The following is a 12707-nucleotide window of genomic DNA, read 5'->3' as shown; positions in this document are numbered from 1 at the left end:
GTTGGTTTATATTCGCGTATCGGCCGTGACCCTGAACTGGCTTCTCCCTTTAAATTCCTTCCACTTGGCTCTGCCCACACTGTCCACAAAGCCTCTCAAAGAAATGCAGCTTGGAAAAAAAGAATCTAAGAAGAAGAAAAACCCCTTCACAACAAAATGTCCTTCTCTCTCCAGCAGCTTCGCTTGGGTGCGGTTTTCCCAACACTCCCCCACAACTGAGGCACAGAGTCTGTTCAGCTCTGCTCTCGCTAGCACTGCAGGGACAGGGTCACCCATGGCTGGGCTCAAAGTGCCCTCACTGTAGGGACAAGGTAACCCCAGGAACAGGGTCACCCCACAACTAGGCACAAAGCACCTGCAATGCAGGGGAAAGGATCATCCCATGGCTGGGCACAAAGCAAGGGCAGGTCACTCCATGACTGGGCACAAAGCAGGGACAGGGTCAACCCTGGCTGGGCACAAAGCTCCTGCAAACAGTGCACATTCACAGGGACCAGGCACCTTCCCAGCATCACAGCATTACTGCAAAATGGTGCTTTTACCCAGCTTTCACCCCAAACCCCTTGTCACCTTTTAGCATCTGTCCCTGCACAGCTCTGGGACTGTGCAGAGCTCTCAGGCAGGCAGTGTGGCCGTGAGCCTTCCCTCTGGGTGAGTAGCCCATGCCATCCCCTTCCCAGCTCGTTGGCTCCCTTACATACATCCATATACATATATCTAGGACTGTCCCCATGAAGTGGCAGCTCCACACATGTGCTGGTGGGTGGATAGCTCTGCATTTGCCCTCATGATTTCATGCCAAAAACATTTGCAAGTTCAGCTCTGCTCCATGTCCCCTCTCTCTCCTTCTCCCTTTCACAGTTACTCCCTGAGCCTACAAAGGCATCCAGCTTTCCCCCCTGGCAGGCCAAGGACTCCTGCCTGCATCCCTACAGCTTCATCACACCCTTGTCCTGCCCTTAAAGATTTTCTTCAAGACATTCAGTAAGATCAAAATAAATTACACCATATGCATCTGTTATTGAGCCTTTTGCCACTATTTCCAGCAGCTATTTTGGGATGATTACTAATTCACAGTGAGGTTTGGCACAGCAATGGTTAAAGGGATGAGGCTGAGCTGACGCAGGAGCCTTCTGGACAGAAGCAGTTTTATAAAGTCTTATAAGTGCTATTTTCTTCTTTAGGAGAGGAGTGGATTTTTTTTTTTAGTGTTGTGAGAACAGGAATGTTTCTTTTTTAGCCAATTCCACATACTTTTTGTTATAGGAGAAGATGTGGTCTGAGGGTTTTAGCAGAGGCTAAAACAGGGGAGAACTGGATCTATTTTGGTGGTGTATCAAGTGAAGAGGAAATCATCAAAAATGCTGTGTTCAAAAATGAGTTTAGCAGCAGCTCTAGGCAAACCCTGTTCTGCAGAGAGCCCTCCCCTCACCTGCCCAGCACCCAGCAGACCTGCACTGCTGAGGGCAAGTGTGCAGATTTGATCCATTTCCACCCTTTGGCCAAAAGACATTCCTTTAATCCTGCCCTCCTGGGAACTGAGCTTGAGAGTGTTTTTCTGTTGATAAAGTGAAGCGTGTTAGCTCCCAGAGGCTGTTGCAAGGCTGTGCTCAGGGGCTGTGCTGCATGGTGGGCAGACAGGTCTCTCCTGGGACTCCACCAGGATGCTCTCACACATCCTGGGTGATGGGCAGCCTTTGGGTTTGCTTGGACTCAAGCACATCAAACATCCTTTGCTCCCCAGGGTGCTGGGCACAGCAGCACAGCAGCAGCTTCCTGCCTTGTATCAGCTATTTCTCTTTCCCCACCTGCTGCCTGGGCTGAAATCAGAGCTCAGATCCATCTGCTCCCTAGGACTTTGTCTCCATCACACCCTGCTTGGTGGAATCACTGAATTTTAGGGGTTGGAATGGAGCTTAGAGATCATCTAGCCCCAACCCCCTGCCCTGGGCAGGGACACCTCCCACCAGAGCAGGTTGCTCAAGGCTTTGAAATCAGGAAGGGTGATGGAGCTTTCCAGACCTCACATGACACACACATCCCCTGCTGAGGACACTCTCCATGTCCCATCACTTCAGACTCACATCCAGGTCTGCCAACAGCCTCCCTGTACTGATGGGTGGGATGAGAAATGGATTAAAAACTGTAAGCCAGAACTTTTTTAGGTTAATCTGCTAATGCCAAAGGATCATATTTGGCAGCAACATAAGGCAAGCTCTCATCAGTTTATATTTCTGCTTTTCTTCCCTTTAACAATCTAATTTTGTACGTCTCTGTGTGGAATCCAGATACAGATAATCCTCCCACAGTTAACACCACCCTGGTCATGCCCTATGGAAATCTGTGTGCTGGTTCCTCTCTGTGGAGAGACGAGGGTGCTGTGCTAGTCTAGAGACTGTCTGGAGGGGTTTCAGCAGGCAATGGATAGCTCAGGGTCACAGGAAGAGCTGCTGAGGACACTTTCCATGAGCACTTTTGGAGAAAGTGACCTTTCATGTTTGCCTTACACTTCGGTTCAAGGGACAGTTGGCAGCTATTGAAAACTGAAATATTCTGATTGCTGCAGAGGAGAAACTCACAATTTTCCCTGAAAAACTTTCACACCAAATGGAAATTCTCTGACAAACTATTCAGCCAGAACGACCTTTTGTACTGCGGAACAAACTGTGATGAACATTTTTTCTTACCAGGTTTTTCTTCTGACATTATGAATCCTGATGGGGGATTAGCTAACACGGCTCATTATCAGCACATGCAGCATCAGAGAGGAGGACTTGAAGCTATGTGAGATCTTGAAAACAACCATCCAGTGCCAACAAGCAATTTGAGATGCTGCCTGAACCGAAAAGCAGGATCCATGGGCTAAAATTGGTGCTAATGTTACTCCCAGCTATGGATGAAGTTGCCCCAAGAGAGTCAAACTGGGGAGTGGATTAACTTCTAAGCAACTCAGAGTGAATGAATTAGGGGGATTACTTGCTAAGGTCAGCAATGAAATCATGAGTCCACTGCAGAGGAAACAGGATGCATTTTAAAGGGCTAAGAATGACCCCTTTGCTGGATTTATGGGGCTGAGGTGATGAGCTTGGGGGTCAGATAATAACCTTTCAAACCACCAAGGCAGACCAAATATGCTTTGCCATCACCGCTTGCTTTGCAGTGGATGTGTGTCATGTTTGGAAAACAAGGCCCTGTCTGTCCCAGCAGAAACAGCATCAACAAAATAACTCTGCTTGTTAGGGAAATACCACCCCAGAAAAAGATAATTGAAACATTCAGGCTGGCAGTAAAAAGGGATAAAGGCAATAAATCCTGAAAGCACACTGCCTTATCTCGGGCAGGAGCTGCCGGCACTACTCTTTGGCCAGTGTTCCACCAGCCTGGGGAGGCTTTGTCAGTGCCCAGTTATCTGCAGGGTCAGCCTTCAGCCAAGGCCACCAGCCTGGGATGGAACAGGGATGCTGAATCAAGGCAGATACCTGTCCCTCCTCCTGCTGCAGCTGTTTTCCCTCCCAGTCAGAGATGCTCTGCGTGGGGAAGCAGCTGCAGTGGAGTTTGTGCAGGTCAGCAAAACACTGCAAAATGGCATGAACCTGTGTCAGGGGAGGATTAGGGTGGATGTTAGGAAAAGGTTCTTCATCCAGAGGGTGGTTGGGCACTGGAACAGCTCCCCAGGGCAGTGGTCACAGCCCCAAGCCTGACAGAGCTCCAGGAGCGTTTGGACAATGCCCTCAGGCGCAGGGTGTGATTCTCAGGGATGTCTGTGCAGGGCAGGAGTTGGACTCAGTGACCCTTATCAGCCCCTTCCAACTCAGGGTGTTCTATGATTCTATGAAAACAGGAGGCAGAGGTGTGTCTTCACTGGAGGGACACACAGCCCCTTGTGGAGCCACTCAAGGCTGTCCAGCACTGCCCTGATGCCCATAGCACCCAAAGGGCTCAGTGGGCTGGAGCTGCTGCTGTGGTGCTAGCAGCCACCTACCCCATTGAGGGCTTTCCTGGTGCTTGCACAAGCCACTGATCCCTGGAACTCTGAATTTATGTCAACATAAGTGAGAGTAAGTGGTCAAGGAACCTCTATGCTTCACAAATCTGCTCTAAAAATGATCCAGACTTTCCCTCTGGATTTATGTAGAGCTGAAACATGAGCAATAGAGAGGGAAAACCTGCAAACAAAAATAGTATCCTTGAGTCTCCTGCTTATTACATGGCAACAAAGGTATGTGATGCTGCAAAGCTCTTGGCTCGTGGCCTCGCCCTGCTCTCACACAAGTCCTGGAGAAGTTACACGAGTCCAGAGAATCTGTGGATTTTGTTGAGGAGTATCCCTGTTTCACACTGTTCCTGCCTCTGCCCCAGAAGTCAGCACAGAGATGTGCTGCAAGGCAGTTGGGTGACAGTGACCACTTCATTGCTGCCCAGCAGTGCACCCCATGGCTTTGTCCACCCAATTTTCCATGCTCAGTGCCTGCTCTGATGTTGTGGTGCTGAGGTTCTTCTGGGAATAGTTTTCCAGCTAGCAGCCTGGGCAGCAGCAGGCCCAGCCCCAGCCAGGCAGAAAAGGTTCTGTGATGGGACAAGGGCTCCAGGGAGCACATCAAGGCTGGAGGTCTACAGTCTGAGGTTTTTCAGAGCCCACCCTCTGCCCTTTTGCTTGCTTTGATGTTCTTCAGATGGAGTCAGGGTTTCCAATGCTTGACTATAAGAAAAACATGTAGAGGAGAATGCAATTTCTTCCTCTGCTTCTTTCCCCCATCTGTTCAAGGGCTTGATCCTGCAAGTATTCCTGAGACAAAAGCACAGCCAGCAGGGAAATGATGTTTTCCAAGGTGGGCAATAGCACAGAGCAATAAGCCCCTGTCTGTTGCTTTGTGCTCAGCAAGCAGCAGCCAGAGCCTCTCCAGGGAGACCTGCTTTTCCTAAGGTGCCAGTACAGCTCCTTCCACTGAGCACAGCAGTTTGAGGTCCTGAGGCATCGCTGTCAGACCCCAGCTAGCTATGGAAATGTTGCTCTGGTGAGGATTACCTCTCTCCTGCAAAACACAGCTCTTTCTTCTCTTCTGCTGCAGTAATTTTTCTGCAGTTCTAACTTACACTGAGCAGCTCCAAGTGCAGGCACTAACACACACAGGCTGCAGCCTCCCTCTACCTTCGGGTGGACAGCATGGATCAGATGGCACCCGGATGGTTTCAGCATGAATCACTCACAGCCTCTGGAACCAACATTCCTATAACCTAAATCTATCAAAAAGAACATTAACCACATCAGAAGCCAGTTCTCAGATATTCATTTGCTAAGACTTTGGAAATCTCTTATATTAAACAGATCATCTCTTTATAGGAGCATGAAGCTGCCCTAATTATACAAAGGGTGGAAAGGGATGATCTTTCATCTGGGAAGGCTGTTTAACTTTTTCTGACTTCCTAAAAAGCCATTGTCTTGTAAACTGAGCATTCCTTTGCTAGGATGGTAGACACAACATTCCCCATGTCCCGACCAAACGCTCTGCAAGGTTGGCCCTGCTCCCTGTGAAGCAGCAGTACCTGAGTCAGTCAGCCTGGACACCCACAGGCACAGCCCCATGGGAGTCAGCAGAGTGAGCAGAGCTGGCTGCCCCCAAAACACCCCATTTGGAGCACAACACCCTGCCAAGCATGGTGCCAAGTTGGCTTTGGCATGTGGTTCCTCAGCAGTGGCCTCTGGCCTGTTCTTTGGAAGGAAAAGATGCTCTGGGCACCTACTGCACATCAACCCCTTTCTCCCTCCCTTGCTGGACCTGTGTGAGATGTGTGCAGAGATTCAGCTACAGGTGGTATGGTAAAGCAAGAGATGTTAGTCTGCAACCATTTGGGTCCCTCCTCTGTGAGCTGTGTGATACAACTGAAGGGTGAGCAATTCCCACCCTTCCCTTCCCTAGTGGCATTTTGAATCCAGAAGTCAGAGTCACTGTGCTTGTGGCACCTCACCAGGGTGAGCAGCAGCCTCTGAGCTGTTGATCTGGTGGCTCTGAGGTTCCTCCATGTGGCTGGAGATAGGATGAAGGAGAGATGATGAAAAACCTGGATCTTCAGGAGGAGGAACTGCTTTGTCACAAAGACTGCCTTGTTTCTCACCAGCCACCTGGGCAGCAAGCAGGGCCAGGTCCTCCCGAGGAGGGTGATGTCTCAGGACACTAAACAATATCCATCAAACACCTTTTGTTTTCAAACCTTGCACAGCTTTTCTGCAGCTGAAGAACCAACTGTGATTAGCAGTGAGGTGTCAGCTACTAACACCAATTCAGATCTTAATTCCACATTATGATAATCCCAGGCATTTTTATTTGGCACCAGTATCTTTTGTTGTTGATTTCCTTCATCTGTCAGTGATACTGTATTCAATTTCTGCTTGTGTACTTGCTCTGATAGATGCTATTGTACAGCTGATGGGCCTTAAATTAATGCTTTGTGGAAGGTGTATTTATTTCCAAAGGTTTTACATTACCAAAGGTAGCAAGTCACAAAATAAAACCTTTGTTGCAAATATCATTTGAAGTTAATCTTCATATAATCCACAGTAAATATTTATGTGCAATACAAAAGTGGTTGGATTTGTTTACAGTTTGAAATTGTTGGAGAGAGGATTCCATATAGATTAGTCAGCTAATCTGCTGTAATCTGCTTAAAAAGCAACTGAAATGGGTTTTCTTTCACTGAATCATGTTAGTCCTCTGTATGCAGTGACTTCAGATAGGGAAGGGTTTCAGGCACAAAAGGCCATTTACCTTGTGGGCTCTCAGATCATTGCTCACATTGCAGGAGAGCCATAAATTTCCTCTTCTGCCTTAAAGAACAGGACAGCTGCAGTGACTGAATTGAAGCTGAGGTGGGTGTCAGGCTCTTCTCTTCCATTTCCTTGCTGCAGTGTTTGAACTGTATTGCCTGGGGATAAACTGAGCTTTGATGAGGCACCTGCAAGGTGTCTGCACACAAGTCATCCTTTCTGAATGTATTCTGGTTTATTGCACTCACTCCTAAGGAGATCTACAGGAGGTGCCTCTACCTAGCATGTTCCTGGGTTAATAAAGAAAGCATCCTGCTAGTTTTCTTGATGTTTCTAAACTTTGGGAGGAATGGGAAATTATCCTGTATCCTTCACTCACAGCTCAGCTTTGCTCACAGAGGAGTTGCAGCTCAAGGTGGAGAAAGGTTTTAGGTACTCACCATACTTCACAGAAGGTCTCTAGGTGATGCGACCATCCATGGGATGGGGTTGTCTGCTCTGGGCTGCAAGGTCCAGGCTTGGACCTCTAATATCTCAAGGAACAAAGGGCAAAGCCTGGACAGCAGAGTCAGAGATCCTACTCCAACCTGAGCAACAAGCTTGGCTGGGAGGCTCCGTTCACATGTGGCAGAGGCAGTGGGAATGGTGATGGAATCCCATTCCATGGCTGTTCACAGTGCACCAACATTCAGAGGCTGCAGAGGGTCCCTCCAAGCCCTTGTCCCTGGTGTGGGGACACTCAAACAGAGGTGGCCTCAGTGACACAAGGTGCTGGCTGAGTCCTGAGCCCTCTGCACCCTGAGTCTCCAGGACATAAGCAAGAGCCAGGAAGGGAATAGCCCTGCAGGGAGAAAACCAGTCTGAAACAAGCCATGCTGTGGCTAGGAGGCCACTTAACTTCCCATTTACCCCCCACACCTGGGCCCAACCAGATGGCCATCAGCAGAGCCCACTGACATGCAGGATGGGCTTGCCTGGCATCTCCCTGGTTTTAAATCCCACCTCCTGCCTCCTTGCACCAGGCAAGCTGGGGCAACCCCTGCCTGCAACCTGTTCCTGCATCCAGGTGGGAGCAGTGGCTGCAGCACAGCTCTGATTCTGGAGGCTGAGACCCAGAACCTCCCCAAGGAAACATGAGGAAGGTAAAACACACCTTTCCTCATCCCATAAACAGCAACACCAGCAGGACTGCAGCTCCCAGGCTGGGAGAGGACCTGACCCATCACCTGTGCTGCTCTTTGCCAAAGGCATCAGCTTTTGATGTCAGGGCAGTCACTTTTGTCCCCTTCCACACATCCCCAGTGCCGGTAGATCATTTATTTCAGTGTGGGTCCCTCTGAATAATACATTCATGCACAGTCCTTCCCCCACCCTCAGCAAGGCCTTCACCAGTTGAATACAGTGGCTCAGCTCCAGCACACACAGCTGCCATCACTGCTGCAATTCTTTTGCCTTGAGAAAAAGCATATACAATTTAATATGCTCCTGGCACAACAGCTTTTCTGTAGCAGAGGAGGGCGGGTTTGTTTATGGCTATTTTGATAGGGCAGCTTTCATCCAGACACAGGTTCTGCTGCATCTCCCTGCTCACACAAGGGAGTCTTTGTTGAGCTGCTCCTCGTGTTCCTCTGCCTGTTTTGGTACCTTCTCCTGCCCCCTGCAATCCCAAGGTTTAAAAATCCCTCCTTGGCTAATCCTGTTATTCCCTAAAAGCTAGATCCTGGGCTAAGAGCCAGAAATGCAAGGCAATAGGAGAGGGTGTGATGCTTTAACTGGATATGTGTCAAGGATATGAACCATCCTGTCATCTCATGGGAATTTGGCCCATGGAGCAGAGCTCATGGTGCTTTTGGTGGCTGTTAGTGGTGGCTTACAGACTTTCCAGGCTAGGGAGCAGCTCTGTTCTTTCCCAGACACTTTCAGCCTCGCCAGGAGCCATATGAGCCATGCATGGGAGCATGACTCCTCCCTCCTGGCAGGGCCAAGGCAAGGGCTTTTCCATCTCTTTTTCCATCTCCACTAACCCTCTAGTATCTGAAGGGATACTTGAGAAGGACCCTTGGTTAGGAACTGGGGTGACAGGACAAGGAGTAATGGGGATAAGTCTAAAGATGGGAAATTTAGATTAGATATTAGGCAGAAGTTTTCCCTGTGAGGGTGGTGAGACACTGGCCCAGGTTGCCCAGGGAGGCTGTGGCTGCCCCAACCCTGGCAGTGTTCACAGCCAGGTTGGATGAGCCTTGAGCAACCTGCTCTGGTGGGAGGTGTCCCTGCCCAGGGCAGGGGGTTAGGGCTGGGTGATCTTTAAGGTCCATTCCAATCCCTTAACATTCTATGATTCTATGATCCCTGCAGGAGCTGCTGCTGAGAGAGACAGATCCTCCTTGGGTTGTGATTTCCAGAGTCATCTTACGCCAGTTGAACTGTGATCAGTGATACATCTCCCTGCTCAGCTCCCCAGGCAGGGTGGGGTGTGGAGGAGATGCACCTCTAGGCTGGGAAGTCTCAATCAAATAACCCACAGTCTGCACACACAGCCAACTACTTCTATCTGGCAAACTGCTTGAGCTGCCCCTGGTTGAGCAGGAGAAACAATCTCTTGTGTTTTTCAGCTGCTAAGTCTGTTCCCTTTCACTGCTGTAGTGGAAATAAATGGTGGGAGGGTTTAGCCAGCACTAATTCATGGCTGTGTTCAATCTGAAGTCGCTGAGACTTTGTGCTCGTCCCAGAAACGCGACGGAGAAAACGAAACCGGCTAGAAATACAACTGATCATCCGATCGTCGTAAACACATGGTGATGAAACAGAGTCACTCACATAGATTCCACACATGTGGAGGAATGCAAAGCAGCTATTGTGCCCCCCCCCACACACACACACACTTTGCAGCTCCATTTCACTGTTTTCCTCAGTTTATCTGGAAAATACATACTGCATGGTACTGTACGTCGGATTTCACTGCTATGCACCATGATGTCTTCCAGTGGAACAATCGCCATGCTTGTAGTCTAAGGGCAATACAAAAGTGCTTTCAAATAATAACAATACATTTTCTGTATAAAGAGGATAGGGAGTAACCACTTCCCAGAATAGGCTTGATTTCCCTGGAGCCAGCAGTATGATCATCCAGAGCATCAGGAACAGCAGGCAGTGGTGAGAAATTCCCTACCTCATCATCAGTCTATACATCCCGATTCCAACTGCCGGCTCTGGGAAGAGTGGAGGCTCTCAGCACTCACCGAGGGTAAGGTGGATGCACCCAGTGTGTCCTGGCTCTGTTTATCCCATCAGGGCTTGGGTGAGGGGCACTTTTCTGGCAAACCAACTCTTTCAGCTTCAAACCAAATCTGTGAGGAGAGGAGCAGCATCTTACAGCTCCCAGAGATCACACAGCAGCACAGCATCTGCCAATTCATTCAGCACTGCTGGCCCATGCAGCAACATGGCATGCTGCTGTTCCACGTTTGGAGGCAGTTTACACTGGAATGGGAGCAAGTCTTCTTGGGTAAAATGATTATTTTTTTCCTCTGTAAGATCTCACGACTTGTTAAAGGGAACTCTGTGTGTTTAAAATTGCTGAAGCACAAGAGGATGGGATGTGTCCTGCAGCTGGTCTGGGCTGTGAAGGCTTTCTGTGATGCTTGTGCAGAGAGTGACTTCAAAACAAGGATTTGAAGGATATGAAGAGGGCCACGAAGTTGCTAAGAGGACTGGAGCATCTGCCCTATGAGGACAGGGTGAGGAAGCTGGGGCTGTTCAGCCTGGAGAAGAGAAGGTTGTGTGGAGACCTCAGAGCACGTTCCAGGATCTGAAGGGACTACAGGGAAGCTGCAGAGGGACTCTGCAGAGTTAGGAACTGGAGTGATAGCACAGGGGGTAACAGATTCAAATTGAAGGAGGGGAAATTTAGGTTAGATCTTAGGCAGAAGTTTTCCCTGTGGGGGTGGTGAGACACTGTCCCAGGTTGCCCAGGGAGGCTGTGGCTGCCCCAACCCTGGCAGTGTTCACAGCCAGGTTGGCTAAAGCCTTGAGCAACCTGCTCTGGTGGGAGGTGTCCCTGCCCAGGGCAGGAGACTGGGGCTGGATGATCTCTAAGCTCCATTCCAAGGCCTAAAATTCTATGATTAAAGCACAGCTGGTGTACTCAGAGGTGAAAAGTTCCCCATGCACATCTGAGATAGGAGTCAGAGCAGGAGATGTTCATGCTTTGCTTTCACTGCCCAGTGCAGCCACTTTTCTAAAAACTAAATCCAGATTTTTAGACATCAGAAGACTCACTCTGGTGTTGGAGCCTGATCAAGCACAAAAAACATCCTCAGCCTTCAGAAAAATAGCAGATGGCTGCAGATGCCAGCTCCTTCGGCCAGGCAGTGCTTTCGGGGAAGAGGCCAAACTTGTTGTGCTGCTTCCCAGATAAAACTCTGCGGAGCAGCAAAGAGCCACAGAGAACTCCCTGGAGGAGGAGGAGCATCCAAACCAGTGCATTCCCGTAATGTTTCAAGGCTATGCATACACTCTATCCAAATATGTTCTCTGGAGAGAAGAGGGACCTACAGAAGTGACTCTGTCTGGAAATGCTCTTAGAAGTTTCTGAGCAGTTGTGTGTACTTGAAGCTCCAGTCAGACTTGTCAACTCATTAATAACAAGCTAAAAAAAAAACAGGCCTGGGGAAGAGTAGATAATTCAATCTCTACATGCTTAGCTGGTCTTTGGAATATCAAGTGTGAGACTTTAAACTGGTTGGTTCTTGTCACCTACTTGGTCTTACTACTCCTCTTGGAGTACTTACTACACCTCTTGGAGTCACCTACTTGGTCTTACTACTCTGCTAGGGCCCATCCACCTGCACAGATCCCTGGGGATGCTGCTGCAGTTGCAGTGACTGTATCCATGTGGCACTGCAATGAGCAGTGGCATCTCTGCCTCTCTTTAAGGAGGTCATCATGGGTTTGCCTCTGCACAAGATAATATTCTCTGTGCTGTACAGAAATGGGCACAAAGAACAAACACAATCTCTTCCATAAATAGGTGAGCGAAAGGATTTATGCACTCTGTAAGACTTAAAACTGTGTGGGATGCACATACCTTGTGCAAGAGGAGACATGTCACCCTTCATGTGGTGACTCCACTTCTGAAGACGACTTACTGCAAGATAAACAATCCAGCAGCCAATAACCCAACTGGTGTGGACTGGCATTACTTGGTTCTCCAACAGCTCTTGTTTCCCATCAATACCTGCACAGGTAATATGGTGTCAGGCTGTGCTTGCTTGATGACCAAGGACTTATGGGGCTCAGACAACTCAGTGACTTTAGGCACTCAGAGCTGCAAAGCAGTGGGAACGTCTGAACGAGCCGACAGTAATGTGATACACACACCAAAGCCTGGTCAGCCACAGGGGCCTTGTAAAAACCTGAGGTGCAATTAGTTTCCATTAAAAAAAGTCTTTTCTTTTGTCTCAGGAGTCTTGAAATGGCTGTGATACAATTGAAACCAACCCAAAAAGGAATGACAGTGAAGAGTGGGGAGATGCTCTTTTCTGGGGAGAGTGGGCTGGTAACGTCCTTCTGGAAGGACCTCAGACAGAGTGGTCACTTTTGATTACTACATAATGTGAGTAATTCTCTGGAAAGACCAGTCCTTTCCTCCTGAATCATAGCAGAGTGGGGGAAAAATAACACACTCTAAAAACAGACAGCTGGGCAGCCCTTGGAGCCGCCCAAGGTTCCTGTGCAGGGGCCACCACAGAGAAGCTGCAGGGAGTGATGCCACTAACCCTGTGCCCTCTGCTCTGGGGTGATGGCTCCAGCCCTGGAGCTGAGCTTGGACCACAACACACCTACTGATGTGGCCACTGGTAGGTACCATAGGTAATGGAGCACTAACAACACACTGAAGAGGTTTCCTCACCCAGTCCTTCAACCCATGCCTTCTCCCAATTCC

The sequence above is a fragment of the Acanthisitta chloris genome, unplaced genomic scaffold, assembly GCF_000695815.1.
Source record: "Acanthisitta chloris isolate BGI_N310 unplaced genomic scaffold, ASM69581v1 scaffold2916, whole genome shotgun sequence".
NCBI classification, from domain to species: domain Eukaryota; kingdom Metazoa; phylum Chordata; class Aves; order Passeriformes; family Acanthisittidae; genus Acanthisitta; species Acanthisitta chloris.
This window is presented reverse-complemented; position numbering follows the sequence as displayed.